Below are 17,115 nucleotides of genomic sequence, written 5' to 3'. Positions count from 1 at the left end.
TTGTAAATTTTGTGATTCTCTGGAATTATTCATTTGATGTAAATGTTAGTGTAGTCAAAAGTTATTTGGATTTTTTCTTCACTCAGCAATTATCAACAACTTCGAAAACTTAAAATATTTGAATCGTTATTCGTTCAATAGTGCACTAGAGAAACAAGAAAAGACACTTTGAATTTTAATTGAAAGATTTAGACAAAGATTAAAACTAAGATTTTCACAACTTTCCTTCTGTTATTATTTTATTTTATTTTGCCCAAAAATCATTAAGACGCAAGAATAGTTAAAAGTAGCGAATTGATTAAAAAAAATAACCCAAAATCTATATGAAACAGTAATAGTAACAAGTACTATCACAGAAGGAATCACAAGTAATCACAAGTACTATTCCAACAAGAATCACAGTATTTGGAAAAAAATTAAGAGAAAAATTAAGACATATCTTGTTTTCCAACTATTGTTAGATACATTTCATCAGACCGATTTAAAAAAAAAAGGATTCTAGCTTTCAATAACATTTTAAAAAATTCAATATTTTCGAGCAATTAATATAGAATTATTATGAAAATGCAATAACATTAGAGGTTTATATTTCAGAAGAGTTAAAAAAGAACCTCTCCTGGCAGAACTACCTGTAGAAAGCTAACTCACACTCAAGAATGTAGAAAAATAAAATAAAATCTTTCACTTGTTTATAAGAATGTTGCTTGTATCAGCAACTGTCCGAATAAATACCTCTTTTTTTTAAATCACTTGAGAAAGAAAAATTCGAATGGGATAGATTGAATTAGAAATGCCAAAAGGATAAGCACAAAACTTGTTTACTGGTGGAAAAAAAATGATAAAAACCAAATTATATCAAAATCAAAATATTTAAACCTTTAGCGCAAAATTACACAATTATTTAGCATAATTGCTGATACAAGTGATTATATATCATACACTATAATTTAATTTCTAGCTATTTTATTATTTTACTGACTGTGTTGTCATTTAACATTAATTTACCAATTACTTTCATGCATAGAAACTTATGGAAATATTTAAATAAACAATCACTTGTTATCTAGACAGATACACTAAAAAATAATAAAACGCCGCTCTTTACTGTCTCATTTTAGAAAAATATTCTACTTTTCCTAGGTAATATATCTACAATTCGTTCGCTTAAATAATGATAATTTTAAAAACGCATGAAATTTGTTAAACCTCACTAAAAGAGTTCAACCCCACTATCGTATCACTTGGGAAAATTTCTTATCACAAGACTTTAAAGGTACAACACTTAATTTTATCCCTCAAAAACCAGGCAATTGTGCAAAGTATCCCAAGAAAGCTTATCCCCCTATTTTCCACAAATCACAATTAAGGAAGTGTTAGGCACTTTTTCAACCCTAATCAAAAAACGCTTTTGATTAATTTGAAAGCTCAGTCTGGGACCAACTCCGAAAAAAAGTGTTGGGAAAAAATGCAAAATATTCCAACTTCTCGTGTCATTTTGGGTTTCACTTTGTACGAGGGGGATATCCGCCAAACAGCACGACACATTTCAGGCAATAAATTAAATTTATCAATTTTCCCGCAATTCTTTCTCGACGGTGCCGATAAATGAGGGGGAATGTGCTGTTTGTAGCGATTAATCGAACATATCACCCCTTTTGCCTACACTCTGGCGTTTATGGTACACTTGGTGGAATTTTAAACTTGAAACGGTTTTTAGAGGAGGGTTTATGTTTTAGAATACTATGCACTTTGTACTTCTCACAGAATTGAGGATCATGAGATGGAGATGAAACAAAGTACTTTGGTGCTTTTGGAGTTTGTCATCTCTTGGATTATCCTCAAGTCTGTGAGGAGCTTTAGATTTTGAATATAGTTTAAGTGATCCTACCAATTTAGCGAATGTCTTTGGCCGCAGAGACACATCAACCAAGAGAGGAGTCACCATTAAAAGTTGTTTTTGTGACCGTGTTCAGAGTTAAAACTTTTGTAGGTTTACCCCACAATCACAACACTTTGCAATCAGAAAAAAATGTCAATGTTTTGGTGGGAAACTCATCACTAATTGGGGTTATCACTCCCTTATCAAGGATATCACTGAATCCTTATGTGTCTTTTCAAATTTCTGTCTTTATGTTGCCTTTTTTATTTTGGGGGGAAAAACACTTTCAAGTGTTATTCACACTGGAAAGTTGATGTACATTTCTTTTTGACATTTGTCAAAATTTAAAACACTTTTATTGTTTTTTTGAGTAAAAGCCACCAGTGTGACCAACTACGTGGCCACATTGTCCGGCTCTATCAGAAAAATCTGATACTGTTTATTAACGAGAGTCATGATTGTGCTTGAATTGTCCACTTGTTAAACTGTATTGAAGACATATTACCACAAAATAACAATTTCTTTTACCACCTTGCACTTCTCACTTGCGGAGAGTCACTTTAGTGCAAATAGAGTTCAACTGTTTGGATTTGGATGAGGTTTCAGGGTTGCAGCATTGTGATGCTGAGATACTCTCCAGAGACTGAGAGTATGGGCAGAACAATGGTCCGCAAGACACCATGTGGAGGATAGATGTTGGTGCTCAATTTGGATACCATCAGTGTACCCTTTTTCCTGAGGTATTTTGGCTTAAGGGTTTTTCCAATATGTGCCTTAGCTTGAACGTATCCAAAGTCGTTGGTCACTGCCGAGATCACTTTTGTTTTGGAAAAGGAAAACTCTAGTTTTTTTTTTCTAAAATTCAAAATTTTAAGAAAAGAAAAATTCTCGGTATGTCCTTTGAATTTTTTTGGAATATCATCAAATACCACTGCACTATGTTTTCCTGTGTTGAGCTTTTTTCTATTTTCTTTTTTTTATTTGAATAAATCACAGAGATATATCTCAAGCTATGTCCACACAGGAAAGGAGCCAAAAACACAAGATCCTCATTAAAATGCTTTCAGGTTTTAGAGCCCCTTAAAACTTATAAGAGGCTTGACTTAGGATAGTGTCGATGCAAAAATTAATACTCGATAGCACGTTTAGTTGTTTTTTTTTTCTTTTAATCCTTTTGGGCCACTTTGCAAAATTGCCGCAAAAAATCTTGCCGTATTGGACTTAGCGTTTTTTTTTGTTGTTGTTGATAATCGAAAAGTGTTAACAGTTCTTATGACTTTGTTCCGCTTAAGAGTAGGTCCGAACTGTAGGAGCGTCTGCTTAGATGTGGTGCGACTTCCTGGAGTGACACCATATAAGAAGGATAACTCCTTGGTATCACACAAGCTGAGCGTTCAATCTACCCTTGTGTCTAAGGGGTATTGTGCTATATATATATATATATGTCTGAGGGGGGCTATAGCACAAGGAACGTGGCTCTCCTAGTGCTCAAAGCTACGACGACTGCGAGAGCTGACTCCACGACGCTGGACGATGAAGAAGACACCACACTAAACTGAAAGGGGTGGTTTTATACCCATATTACACCAAGTTAAAGGAAATTTCGTAGTGGGGTAACTTGAGACGATCGGCCAGTATTTAAAGTCGGTTACACTTCTCTCCTCTCCTGCACTCCCGGTTTTTGCACATGTGTATTGTATTATATATATAACTTTTTGCTTATATATATAAAAGCCTTTTACTATGTATATGTAATGCTTTTTGCCTTGGCTCCTAAAATTTTGTGTACATATATTGTGGTATGTGGGGCCCTTATATCTACATATAAATTCCTTTTACGCGCGCGTGACCGAAGATGTTTTCGCACAAAACGGCTTTTGCAGCAATCTCGTTCGACTTTTGGCTAGCGACTGAAGAAGACTTGAGATTGAGTTCAGGGTGGGAGCGATTGTGTGCGGTGTGTGGAAGCGCAGAGGACTAACACGTTCCTCTTTGCCCAACATCCATACCCCATTCCTTATCGGCGTCATCCTACTGCTTCGCTTTAACCCTGTACCGGACCCCTTCTCTCCCTCTAACATCGTTGCTTTTGCTCTGGCGTCGTCGTCTCCATCGTCGTCGACGCACACATACAACCCAAAATGCACCCTCTAAGCACGACGCGGCAGTATGTGTCTGCGGCGGGGGCAAGAAAGAACTACTCTTGGTATGAGGTATAGGTCCGTGCATGCGCTTCACCATCGCACATATACACGTCTATCAAGATATACCCGTTCACTTACATCCCTACCCAAGCCCTACCAACTCATCCCTCAACCCTTAAACCCATCCATACCACCCTCTCATCTTATTCTTTCATCCCCACTTCCACCATCAACCAACACCGTTGTACGGAAAATGCAAGGGATAGTGGGAGAACTATAACCCTTACCACCAACGTCTCTCTACATAAGACACTATCCCCACTTGAATTTTCCGAAAAGGCTTCAACTCTACTCTAGCTCAGTGCAGTTAAGATATAAGTAAAAGAGGGTATTCACCTAAGAAGGTTGCTGCTCAAAGCGTCTGTATCCGATTCTTGGAGCTTTCCATCATCGGCTGCGGTGGTCACTTGGGCTTCATTACCCATTCACCAAGGTTTTAACTTTAGATTCAGTAGATTCAGAGATAGACAAAAAAAAAACTTTAACAGCAACTCGTTGTCTCTGGTTTACACTTTTCTTTTTCTATTTGGACATTTGATTCTCCTTGCACTTCTTTTTTTCTTGTTTTAGACTCGTTTCTTTAACTCTTTCTCGTTTGACTTAATCTACGGTTTCTTTTGTTTTGTGACTTTGACTTTTAATCATTTAAATCTACTATTACGTTCTTTCATTTGAATTAACTTGTGTATTCTTTCGGTTTTATATTATTTTGCAGATGTTTTTTTTTGGTTTAAAGTGAAATTTGACGCTCTTGTCCGTGTTTTAGATGGTAAGTTAACACGGTTATATTAATGCTTGATCTTAATTTAAGGGTTTTACAATTACTATAAAAATTAGGTATTTTGTTTTTTTGTGTTTGTTGTTTCTCGATGGTATTTACGCGCACGATTTATATATTTTTGTATTTTTTTTTTTTTGGCAAAAGGGTAACTTAATGGAAAATGGGCGAGAGGTGCTCAACACAGAAGATGCACCAGAACTTCAACCGAAATGTTTTATTTTGGACACTTTGAAGACACCTTTTCGCCCCGCTGAAGCACACACAGAGTTTTGGTACACTGAAAATTATTTTGAATAGAAATCAAGGTTTTTTTTCTCTGATTTTATGGTTGTTTTTCTTTTCGAACAAAAATGTTTTTTTTTATTGTTCCGAAAAAACAGAAATTCCTCCGATTCTTTTAGAATTTGGTCTCTGACTTTGGTAAATTGCTATTTTTTTTTGTGTTTTTGGTTATACTTTTGTAGTACTTGTCAAAATTGAACTTTATACGGTTTTGCAAACGACAGGATACGTGATGTTTTTTTTCTGGTTTTCGTCTTTTTCATTTTGATATTAATAATAAAAAATAAGAAATTTGACGCCGGTTGTATGGCATCGCGCGCGACGGACGGCGATTACGCGTATTAACAACGACGCTGGAACAGCGTGACTGAGCGTCGCGGCGCGCCAGCAAGAAACATCGCTAGATATAATCACATTGTGCCCATTGCACAAGGCAAAATCAGACGCACATATAGATAGGGACATATTTTCCTCATTTCACCCGGAGTTGGTGTTAGAGGCGCCCCGTGTGGTAGATTTTTTTCAGCAGCGTTTTCTCGCTTTTCGGGGCATGATTTTTGGTTTTCGTGCACAAAACTTTTACTAAAACATCTCTGTGTGCGAATGTTTAGTTGATGGTGGGGGAGTGTCCGGACGTCGCGGCGCTTGCGTTTTCAATAACAACACTTTTTCGCTCCGCCTTCAAAAGCTTTTTTTTCACCACCAAATCTGCGCCTCTCTGTCACTGTATTGCCATCGATATGTGTCTCATCCCCCCCCATCACATGACAATTTTTCCGGAAAAAGCCCAAATAAAAGTATCGCTGCATATGTGTTCAACCATTTCGTTGTAAGGTAAAGTACCCTTACTCGACCGGGTTCCTCTATTCGACCGGTGGGTCAATTTTTGAATATTTGATGGTGAATTTCATCAATTTCTATGAATTTGTCACTGATTCGTATTATTTAAAGAATAATTGACCTATTAATGTTAGATCATACACAAAATATTATAGCAAAAATAACTAAATTGAATAAATAAATCTACCGGTCGAATAGAGGAACCGGTCGAATAAAGGGTACTTTACCTTATGTGTCATGCAAATGAGAGAGCTTTTGTATGGGATGAGAAGCTTTCAAATTTGGAATGGGATTCGAAATAAAAAAAAAAATAAATAAATTGTCACCTAAGACTAACACTTAGGCCTAAAATCTCAAACCTAAACATCCCATCTACCTTGACATTTGAAATGACAAATAACACAACTAAAAGAAAAAAAAAAGGAACAACGAAATCGTCAAATAAAAAAAAACTGCAGCATACATCTACATGCTGCTCCTCGCGCATACACTCACGACCAGACATCCATTTCAATAAGTTTTGTCTTTTTAGTCGCTTTTTATTTTTTTGCAAACCCCCTGCTTCAGCCACAACAAAAAAAATCGCCACAACTTTTATATATAAAAATCCAAATGAGTTAAATGTGTGTCATTGATTTTTCAGCAAGCGAAAGCTTCTCCTACATAGAAATTTGCCAGTACATGGTTCATTTTTTTATGTGTCCGAGGCACAATTATATGCAACAATCTCGCCCCAACGAAGGAGAAATTTTAATTAAGTTAATTTTTTGAAGGACACTTTTTGCATTTTTCACACACAGCTGTATTCCAGGATCATTGCCACTGGTTATGGGATATTTTACACTCTCACCAACTTTTCTGCTGACTCCTAATTAGTACGTTGCGTATCCTGTTTACAGTAAGGTCCCCCGAAAGTTCTTCTTAGCGACTTTTTTTTCTCCCTTGTTTGACAATCGCGAAAAGACATTGTGTGCCCTTTCTGTAGGACGGAAAAACTTTGTTGAATCTCTTGCGGTTGCAAAACCACCCTTGAAACTTTAGAAAACCCTAACTGAGAAAAAAATAAGACAAACAAATGGTCTTCCGACCATCTCTCACACTACTTTGACAGAGGAATGAAGAAAAAAGATTTGGCGAAATGGAAAAGACTTCGCGGAATAACTGAATTCGTGAGGTTTCCTGTCTTAATCTTATGGGAAACGAACTCATGTTGACAGAAATAAAACCGATTCATTTATGACTTTAAAAAATATTTCACAATTACGACTTTGAGCTTATTTCAAAGTTTCCCTTCTCTCAAAATTCTGAAAAAATAATATTCGAAAAGGTACTCGATTATACGGATAACGCATTACGATTTATAAACAATTTTCCTGAAATCTTCTTGGGGACGCAGGTAGTGGTAAATCGACGGCAATCGCAACTACTTTTGCCAATTTGGAGTAAATACCACCTCCTTATTTCAGCTTTGATCGCCGATTTAAACTAATCTATGAAAATCAACAGGACATAAACGAACAAAATAGATCTCTTCTGTTCAATTTATTCTTTACAACCTATTATGTTAAGTATAATTATCGTATAAAACATGGATATGCATTCGGTTTTTACATAATTAAGCTCCATGAGGATAATTTGGAATAATTTCTTATTTGGGATTTTGGAATCTTCTGTTTGTTTAACCCTTTAACGACAAGACAGTTTTCGATGACCGAAAAACAGGAATAAAAATGAAACTGATAAACAAAATCCGTAAAAGGTATTACATCTAGTCTAGTCTAGTAATATAAATATTACTAGACTGTCATATTTGAGCTTAAAAATTTACTAAACAGAAAATAGCTGGATACTTGCAAAAAAAATCCTAGATTACTTCAACCTTCTACTTTGCAATTACGTCCAATCGTCCTTAAAGGGTTAAGATTGGAAATAGAACATGAAGAAGTACTTTTAAGTGTAAGGGCCTTGACAGACCTGAAGATTAGCCGAGAGATGGCTTAACGTAATTATATTAGAAATCTTAGAAATAATGGTTAAACTACATTTCCATCATCTTCCACTAATTCGTCTCTCGGCTTAAGTCGAAAGTGTGTCTAGGGTTTAAGACTTGGATGGAAAGATTCTCAGGCTTCGTACACACGCTGGATTCAAACATTTCATATCTTTCCCATATTCTTTTAATGAATTTGAACTTCGGTAATTTAAATCAATAGCCAGTGTTATATTACAAGTTTCATGAAAAACACTGTTAAAAATTAAATGATCGCTAAGGATCCTTTGAAAGGGTCCCTGTTATGACATTTATTAAACTCCGTAACAAAAAAAAACAAAAACAATGCAAAAGTTATCTTTGGTGTTCGCTCAGATGAGAAATACATGATATGAGTAATAAGTCTAAAGTAATCTATAGTAATTTAGTAATAAAATAAAACATAATCTACCGTGATAACGTGCAAACAAAATTTGAAGAGACATTTTATTTATTTTATTTTTTATTTATTTATTTTTATTTTATTTTTACTAGTGAATGTTAGGTCAGACGCATAAAAGAAAAATGGGAAAAATATGAAGTATTCGGAGCCAGAGTATGTACTAAGCGTAAAATCTTCCGCTACTGCTTTGTGATCTTCTTTTTCTTAATAGTCTGAAACAATTAGGAAAATATCAAAATTTTATATTTGAAATTGTTCCAAATAAGTCCGTTTTATTCTTTTTTTTAATTCTTTTTACCCTTGATATAAGTCTAAAGCCTATCGGCTTATTATGTCCAAATCTACCTCTAAAAATTATATTATAACGTCCTTACTACACTGAGAGAAATCCGAAAAAGTTAAAATAACATTCCGGAAATGTTAATTTTACCCTGCAGTATTGATCCAAAATCGGTGTAAATATTACCCTTTTTAGGTGTATTAGGGGTTAAAGTTACCCTTTTTATGTTAATTTTATGCTTATTAAGGTGTAAAATTAACATTAAAAAATGTTGATATATTTTTACACCTAAAAAGTGTACAGTTATTAGGAAAAAAAGTTAATCGCACCCTTTTCCTCAGTGTATACTGAGAGAAAAGAGGGGCACGATTAATATTTTTTCCTCATAACTTTAACACTTTTAAAGTGTAAAAATATAGCAACATTTTTTAATGTTAATTTTACATCTTTTTAAGGGTAAAATTAATATGAAAATGGGTAACTTTAACCCCTAATACACATAAAAAGCATAATATTTACACCGATTTCGGATCAATACTGCAGGGTAAAATAAACATTTCCGGAATTTTATTATAACTTTTTCGGATTTCTCTCAGTGTATTTAAAAACGTCACAATTATCTTCAACGGTCCGGGTACCTTGTGGTTCATACACAGTCCTAGAATATCCCTAACTCTAGGATTAAGGGATATACCGTTACAGCAGTTCACTAGCTCATCTCTTCTGATTCTAAAGCGTGGACATATAAAGAAGACGTGATGAATGTCCTCACATGCAAACCTGACACAGTGGGTCCTCCACAACGTTAATATGATACAAATATCCGTTTTATTCTATAGTTACACTTGTCTTTCAAATAATCGAATCCAATCAACAATATAATTTTAAAATTGTCCAAGATTTAAAAATCCTTTGAAATGTTTTACCGAAATTTATCCCAATCGATTAAGGAATAACCTGTTTAGATCTTATTATATAGTTTTTACAACATAATAAGTGATTGGGTGATGTATACACAACGCTCTCTCTTAGAATTCGAGCAATTTGAAAAGTATAATAGAAGAGGCAAAAGTCGCAGAGAAAACAGACAGAATTCAGAGAACAGAGATAACTTTTTAAATTAATCGCCACGAAATGAAAGATGCTATGAGAAACTTGACAAAAAGTTCTTCCTTTCAGCTGTAATCTCATTAAAAGTGACAGAAGAGTCTTCTCGTAGTACATTTCGTGGGATTGTGATCCTCTGACCGGGAATCACTAATTAATATCAACGAGGCTTCTGAAATGCACGATAAAGGGATGCAAATGCCAAACCATCACCCTTTCCCTCAAAATCACGCTGAGCATTTATTTTCCTGGAGGGCGATTGACCCCCTGGGTTGGAATGCTAAATTCACAAAGGGGTTTGAGGACGAATCGACCGGACATTCCCTTTTGTCTCAGGGTTCCCTCTCTGGGTGTTCATTTTTTTTTTCAACCACCCTCAACCCCTGAATGACCTCACATACGAATGAGTGGATAGCACGAAGGCAAGAATATGAAGTAAAAGAAAATGCGTTGGCTACACTATGCATTGCTTAATTAGAAGAATATTCTACAACTTTTCTCTGTCTCTTGGTAAACTTACAATATAATGAGAGAGGAGTCATGTGGAAGATCAAGGGGGAGATAGCAAGTTGAAAATGTTGTGTTCACATACAAGAAAAACTCACGGAACTTGGATATTGTATTTTTTCCAGGAAAATGAATCCTATACAGGACAGTAATATAAATACCTAACAGATTTGTGAAACCTAATTTGATTTTTTTCGAGTTATGAAATTGTCAAGAGCGAAAAAGCTACTGGAACAAAAAAGAAAAACTAAAGAAAAGTCTTATTGTCTTATCTATATCAGGACAGGAGAGATCTATATGAATTTAAGAAATTTGTACAGTAAGTGGGGCATTTTAAATTGGGGTAGCTTTGAAATCATGCTTTTTCTCCTATTTTCAAAATAAACTGACCTTTACCATGATATGTATAATTTATTTGTACAAACCCTTTGTGAAACTAAAATATGTCGTGATAAGACTCATTTCAATTCAAAAATAGGAGAGAAAAGCCCAATTTCAAAGCTTGTCTAATTCAATGGTGCCCCACTTCTGCCTATCCTGAGATTGTACTTTTTTGTAAAAATGAAAATTAATTCATCGTTACCCGAACAATTCGACGACTCAGAATATAAGTCGTAGAACTCGATTTTTTACAAAAAATCATTTTATTCGCTTTTTGGATACTCCTTTTTACCCTCTACCTTCCCTGTGAATATTAAACTTGAGAGATAATTATTCTCAAAGTTATAAAGCTTTTAAATTGCAAAAATCTTATCCTTTGCATGTAAAATCTCAGCTTCAAATCGCTCTTCTGCACTGAGAAAAAAAGAAGGTACGATTAACTTTTTTCCTCATAACTTTAACACTTTTTATGTGTAAAAATATATCAACATTTTTAAATGTTAATTTTACATCTTTTCAAGGGTAAAATTAACATGAATAAGGTTAACTTTAACCCCCAATACACCTAAAAAGGGTCATATTTACACCGATTTCGGATCAATACTGCAGGGTAAAATTAACATTTCTGGAATATTATTTTAACTTTCTCGGATTTCTGTCAGTGTGTACAATTTGCCTACTGCGAGTTATTCGTTTCTTATTCTGAGCGACCGAAAAGTAAATAACTCTTATCATTTAGTCTCTAAAGATATCTACAAACTAGAAGCATTTAAAAAAAATTGAAAGAAAATTTCCCCTATCATTGTAGGCAGAAACATTATTTTTTAAAGGCAATTTAAGTGGAACTGAGCCATATCCTAATGTAATTTAGCTTCTCAATCTGTTTGTGTAGCTAAATTATAGCACGAAAAGGCAGAATTATATTTAAAAATAGGAGAAAAATCCCAATTTCAAAGGAGTCCAGTCCACTTTTCCCTGATGAAATTTACAAATATTTTTAATTTTTTTCTCTTTTCCAAATTACACATTAGGGGAAAGTACTCTCCCTTCGAACGTTCGTGCCTTCGAATAATGTGAATTTTCTTTTGTTTTTCCTAAGAGACTTACACATTTCTAATAAATATTAGTTAGATTATCATCAATTACACAGTGCAACAAAATGAAACTTTTTTTCTTGGGATGGAAAATAATGAGTAGTTTCTTGTTCCTTGGTATGTCCTGAACATTTCTCCCGAAGAAACTTGTGGTCCATCACGTCAAGTTTCTGAGATATCTTAAGAAAAAGATCTTTAAGAAATTTTTCGAAATATTTGAAAAAAATTGTTTATAATCAATAACGGTGCATCCTAGGATGTTGGTATCAAAGGATAACTCAAGGATGTGTAGAGGAGGATTTAAGGACATTTTTCCTGGAACATCGCATATCGCTATCCCTATTTTTTTTAGATTTGTTTCATAAACTTCTAAATATCCTCCAAATCCATGAAAAAGATTCGTGGGACGACTTGAATCCTTTACAAAAATAGTCTCCTGAATATCATAGAGTGGTAAAATATACCGTTATCCAGAAATTACGTATTTGAATGACTTATGAACCACAGAATTTTCTCTCAAAAATTCATTATTTTATTTCATGTCTTCTACAAATAAATTCTAATGTCTCATAAGTTTAATTTTCTTTGTAATCCACCATCCATCACATTTATGACAAAAGAGAATCAAGATTCTTGCTTTCGTACCATTTTTCGTAAGGTGCAGCGAATTGATGGTATTTTATTCCGTGCTCATCTGATTCTTTTGTCTTAAAAAACATCAAAGTGACAATACAGGAAGTGGATTTTCAGTGATATATTCACATTCACTTTTTTAAATGCTGAAATCATTTTTTTGCACAAGATTTTCGTCAATTTCTGTCCTGGTGCCTCCCAAACAATATTGTAAATTACATTTTTGTCCGATTCTCATGCAATTTTTTCATTTGGCAGCAAAGAAATTCTCAAAATTGAATCCTTTTCCAACTTTCGGATGTCAGGACCCGTGAAAATACCTTCTTCCATTTTTGCGATGCCGAGTTTTGGAAAAACTTCCCTCTAACGTTTGAAAGCCGTTTGCTCGTGATTTAGGGATTTAATAAAATTCTTTACAATTCCCAATTTTATGTGTAATGGTGGTAACAGAATTTTGTCCTTTTTGTGAGACCTTTAATGTGCGCCCTCACCCCTCACTCATCAAATTCGCTCAGAAAGCACAGAAGATATGATGTTTTGAATTTCGTGAACTTTGATCCCTCATATCTCCGGTTCTATTGATTAACTTGCACAACTTGCACACTTTGAAAAAATGAGTTTGAATGTTGATGAATTTTGACGGTATCGCAGCGCCACCTGTAGTGACTTTTTGAACTTTCATCTGAAAGTGCTCATCGAGACGAAACCAAAAAGGTAAAATTTAGGTCGCTATGTTAATTAGAACCGGAGATAGAGGCCGGTCAATTTCCGAACTTTGACCCCTTATAGCTCGGGTCAGGGGTTATGGATCGACTTAATTATTTCTTTTTATTTAATAGGTATAATCTGCAGCTACAACATACTAAAATTTCAGCCCGATGCATAAAGGAATTTCTGCGTTATTTAACTTAGAAAATTGAAAAGCCTTCATTTTGATAATAGCGTCACTAGCGGTAGTTTTACGAACTTGCGATGTTAGAAGGAGAAGTTGCATTCCAGGAGAGCTTTCCAAAACGCCTTCGCTTTTTAAATTCTGACAATTAGAACGGGAGTTATGGCCATTTGAAGAATTTTTTTTGGACCCTTTTAGCTCGGGTCAGGGGGGTCGGCGGACCTTATGTTTAGTAGGGGGAGGCTTTGAACTTTCGCATACAAAAATGATGTTCAAGTTCAGTGATTTTTTCTGACTACCATGCAAACTGTATGGATTCTCCAACTATGCCAAAAAAATGTCTTACTTATAAGGTTTATAATCCCACCAAACAAAATTCCAGGAAATCCTTAGATTTTCCTCCAGAGGAAAATGAAAATTTAATGGCGATTTATCCGATAGATGAATCAAGTTTCTATTATCGCACACGATTCACGCCATCATTGAACACCCCATTTTCACCGTAAATTTTGCACCGGACACTAAAAGTTGCACATCATTGTTTAAAGGGAACTCTAATCTACTTGATTAAACCATTTTTATATAGAATAAAACATTTTAATATCACTTTTTTGGAACTTTTCTGAGAGATGTTTTATTGACATTAAAAACCATTTTTTTGATTGGTTCTACGAGAATTTCACTCCCGAAACGGTTAAATCTGATGAATACTTTCTTAAAAAGTCCAAATATCACCAAATTTACACGAATCAATAAGTTTTTAAAGCTAAAAATTGACTAAAACTCTGCAAGCGAGAAGACCACACAAGATTCCACCATTCCTCCACGGAGCCGGATATGCACAAAAACGTTTGAATGCGCATCATTGAAGATTTCTCTGTTCCTGCAGCTGCAGGAATCGGGATTTAGCACAGATATTGAGCTTCAGCAGGTGAACAAGCTAAAATTTTCACAAAACAGCTTCTCACGGACAATTTCTTTTCTTTGTCATGCAAAACAACACAATAGTGAGGTTATGTCAAAGATTGTCAAAAAACCAGTTGTAAACTGTATGAGCTTATTGCAGATGTGATTCTTTCATTGCACATTCAGTTTGTGCAAGCTTGAAAAATATTTTTATATCAAAGAAATGCAAAATTGCTTAATAATTACTCAACTGCAGCCTATTTGAGTCAAATTACTTCTTGTTTATCAACTTTACGATTTTTAAGTTTTGCTTTTTAGTGGTGGATCAAATCGGTAGATTACAATAGATGTGAATATGAGGGATCGTATCTAAAATGAAGTTTCCTGGAAAATATCTGAAAGAAGCAGTCTTCTATGTGCGATCGATGAATCTGAGTCAAGTTTGTGAATTTTGTTCCACCCACAAAAAGTGCCTGTTCAGCCTAAAAGATTTTTACATAAATCTGATTCCTAATAACCCTTCTACCCTTTGTGATAGTAGTTTTTCAGAAAAGTGATATTAATTCTGCACAATCGTATGAAATATTGCACAGCAAAATTACAGTTTTGGACCTGTTTTTATTTTTTGTTTCCTGAAACTAGGAAAAAAGGATTAGACTCTCAATTTTTTCAGGAAAGATGGGATTTAGGGTTAGCTATTACAATATATAGCCATATGTGAGATTCATAAAGGAATATGGGAGAAATATGAAGTGTCTGAAGGTAGCGTATGTGCGAACGATCAAAGCCTCCCCCTATTGATCGAAAGATCTAAGGCCCAGCTATAACATATTAAAATTTGAGCCCGATCGATGCCATATCGAAGTCTTATTGGCTTAAGTGCATGTTGTTAAGATATGAAATAAAATAATGAATTTTTGAGAGAAAATTCTGTGGTTCATAAGTCATTCAAATACGTAATTTCTGGATAACGGTATATTTTACGAACCTATAATATTCAGGAGACTATTTTTGTAAAGGATTCAAGTCGTCCCACGAATCTTTTTCATGGATTTGGAGGATATTTAGAAGTTTATGAAACAAATCTAAAAAAAAATTAGGGATAGGGATATGCGATGTTCCAGGAAAAATGTCCTTAAATCCTCCTCTACACATCCTTGAGTTATCCTTTGATACCAACATCCTAGGATGTACCGTTATTGATTTTAAACAATTTTTTTCAAATATTTCGAAAAATTTCTTAAAGATCTTTTTCTTAAGATATCTCAGAAACTTGACGTGATGGACCACAAGTTTCTTCGGGAGAAATGTTCAGGACATACCAAGGAACAAGAAACTACTCATTATTTTCCATCCCATTTTTGGCTGTTGCACAGTGTTATTGATAATTACAAGACTAGTTATGTGTAAGTTTCTTAGGAAAATAGAAGAAAATTCAGTTTATTCGAAGGAAAGAACGTTCGAAAGGAGAGTACTTTCCCCTACATATTTCTAAATGAAAATGGATTTTAACATGATGTAATTTGGACAGACAAAACAAAAGTAAATCAAAAAAATAATTGAAAGGACAAAATTCATTTAGAAATAGGCGAAAAAATCATATATCAATGTAGCCCCCTAGCTCAAAGTAGCCCCACCTCCCCCTAAGCCAATTCCAATAAATATACGATAGGGAGAAGTGGGGTACCTTTGAAGTAGGACTGCTTTGAAATCCAGCCTTTTATCAAAAGGTTAACTTTTACAATTGCTTTTTGGGGCTAAATTATATCATAATAAGGTCCAGTTTCATTTAAAAAAAAATATGAGAAAAAACCCAATTTTAAAGCTATCCCACATGAAAGATACCCCACTTCCCCCTAATAAGTAAAACTTTTCGCAAAAATATTTTGCTTTTTGAGAAATAACAACTTTTCAGCTATATGGCTAAGACTTAGATCTAAAACCCGTATAAGAGTACAAAAGTAGCAGCTATTATCTATACGATAAGACATTTTATCAAATATTGACATGTATATTAATTATTATTTAAAATTCCACGATATTAGGAAAAATTAGCTGTATCAATTTATATTGTAATCCCCTGAATTAATACCACGCATGAGACTTTTAAATTAAAACGAATTAGTATCTAAAGAGATTAATAAATTCTTCAGTGTGACAGACACAATACGTGTCTTTCTCAACTCAACATCTGACCCTCATCACAGCTTTCTCCAGGACAGTCAATTGGAATTTCCACGAGATTTTTCCACGACCATTCCCTCACCACTGTCTCCATATCCCAATAATGGCTGTCTGGAAGCAACAAACATTAGCTCACCACTGTGCCAGAAGCTTACATTATAAATAAATTTAATTGAAAGGCATCTGGCTTAGTGTTGAATCCCCGGGAAAACAGTGCATGTGTTTTCTTGCTGGAAATCTCCACATCAGAATGGTCAATTGGCTACTGCAAAGAGATTTCTTGGTGGTTTTTTTGCCTTTTGAAAAGGGTTTGGTCTACCAAGTGGAAATTGAGAGAGGATAGTGACCAGGAAAATGTTGTTCTGTGGAGAGACAATTGTCTCGAAATTGGTTAATTTTCAGTTTTGCGGTGAGATGAAATTTATTGAATTTTCTTGTATGGACAAAGTTCTTGCACCACCAGCAGGTGGTGGAAGAGAGAGAAAATCAGAATTAGTGACCAGCTTTAGAGCACAATCAATTAAGTCAATTGGTATATAGCGCGTTAAATACAACCACACACTTCAGACGATGAGAAATGGTACGCCTATATCTAGAAGGGTAGGGGGATATACCTAGGAGACACCACCCCAAATCATCAACCCCAAAACAACCCCCCGAACTGTATTGTTTATCGCGCTCTGTGGTTCATTCGCTGGCAACAGGTGTTAATA

At 34.7% G+C, this 17,115-nt stretch overlaps 1 protein-coding gene across 8 annotated transcripts in view; it reads right to left on the bottom strand.

Moving 5' to 3' along the window:
- The window catches only part of LOC129807290 (homeobox protein prospero-like), a 304,968-nt gene that overhangs the window by 139,562 nt on the left and 148,291 nt on the right, over positions 1 to 17,115 (bottom strand). The window contains exon 1 of one of the 8 annotated variants that reach the window (XM_055856459.1): positions 1,889 to 5,670. The exons of 6 other annotated variants lie outside the window; for them this stretch is intronic. The gene's annotated coding sequence lies outside the window, so the exon portion shown is untranslated. Of the gene's footprint in view, positions 1 to 1,888; positions 5,671 to 17,115 lie in introns of those variants that run through there. One more of the 8 variants, XM_055856458.1, reaches the window with a different exon arrangement.

The sequence above is a fragment of the Phlebotomus papatasi genome, chromosome 3, assembly GCF_024763615.1.
Source record: "Phlebotomus papatasi isolate M1 chromosome 3, Ppap_2.1, whole genome shotgun sequence".
NCBI lineage: Eukaryota > Metazoa > Arthropoda > Insecta > Diptera > Psychodidae > Phlebotomus > Phlebotomus papatasi.
This window is presented reverse-complemented; position numbering and strand designations above follow the sequence as displayed.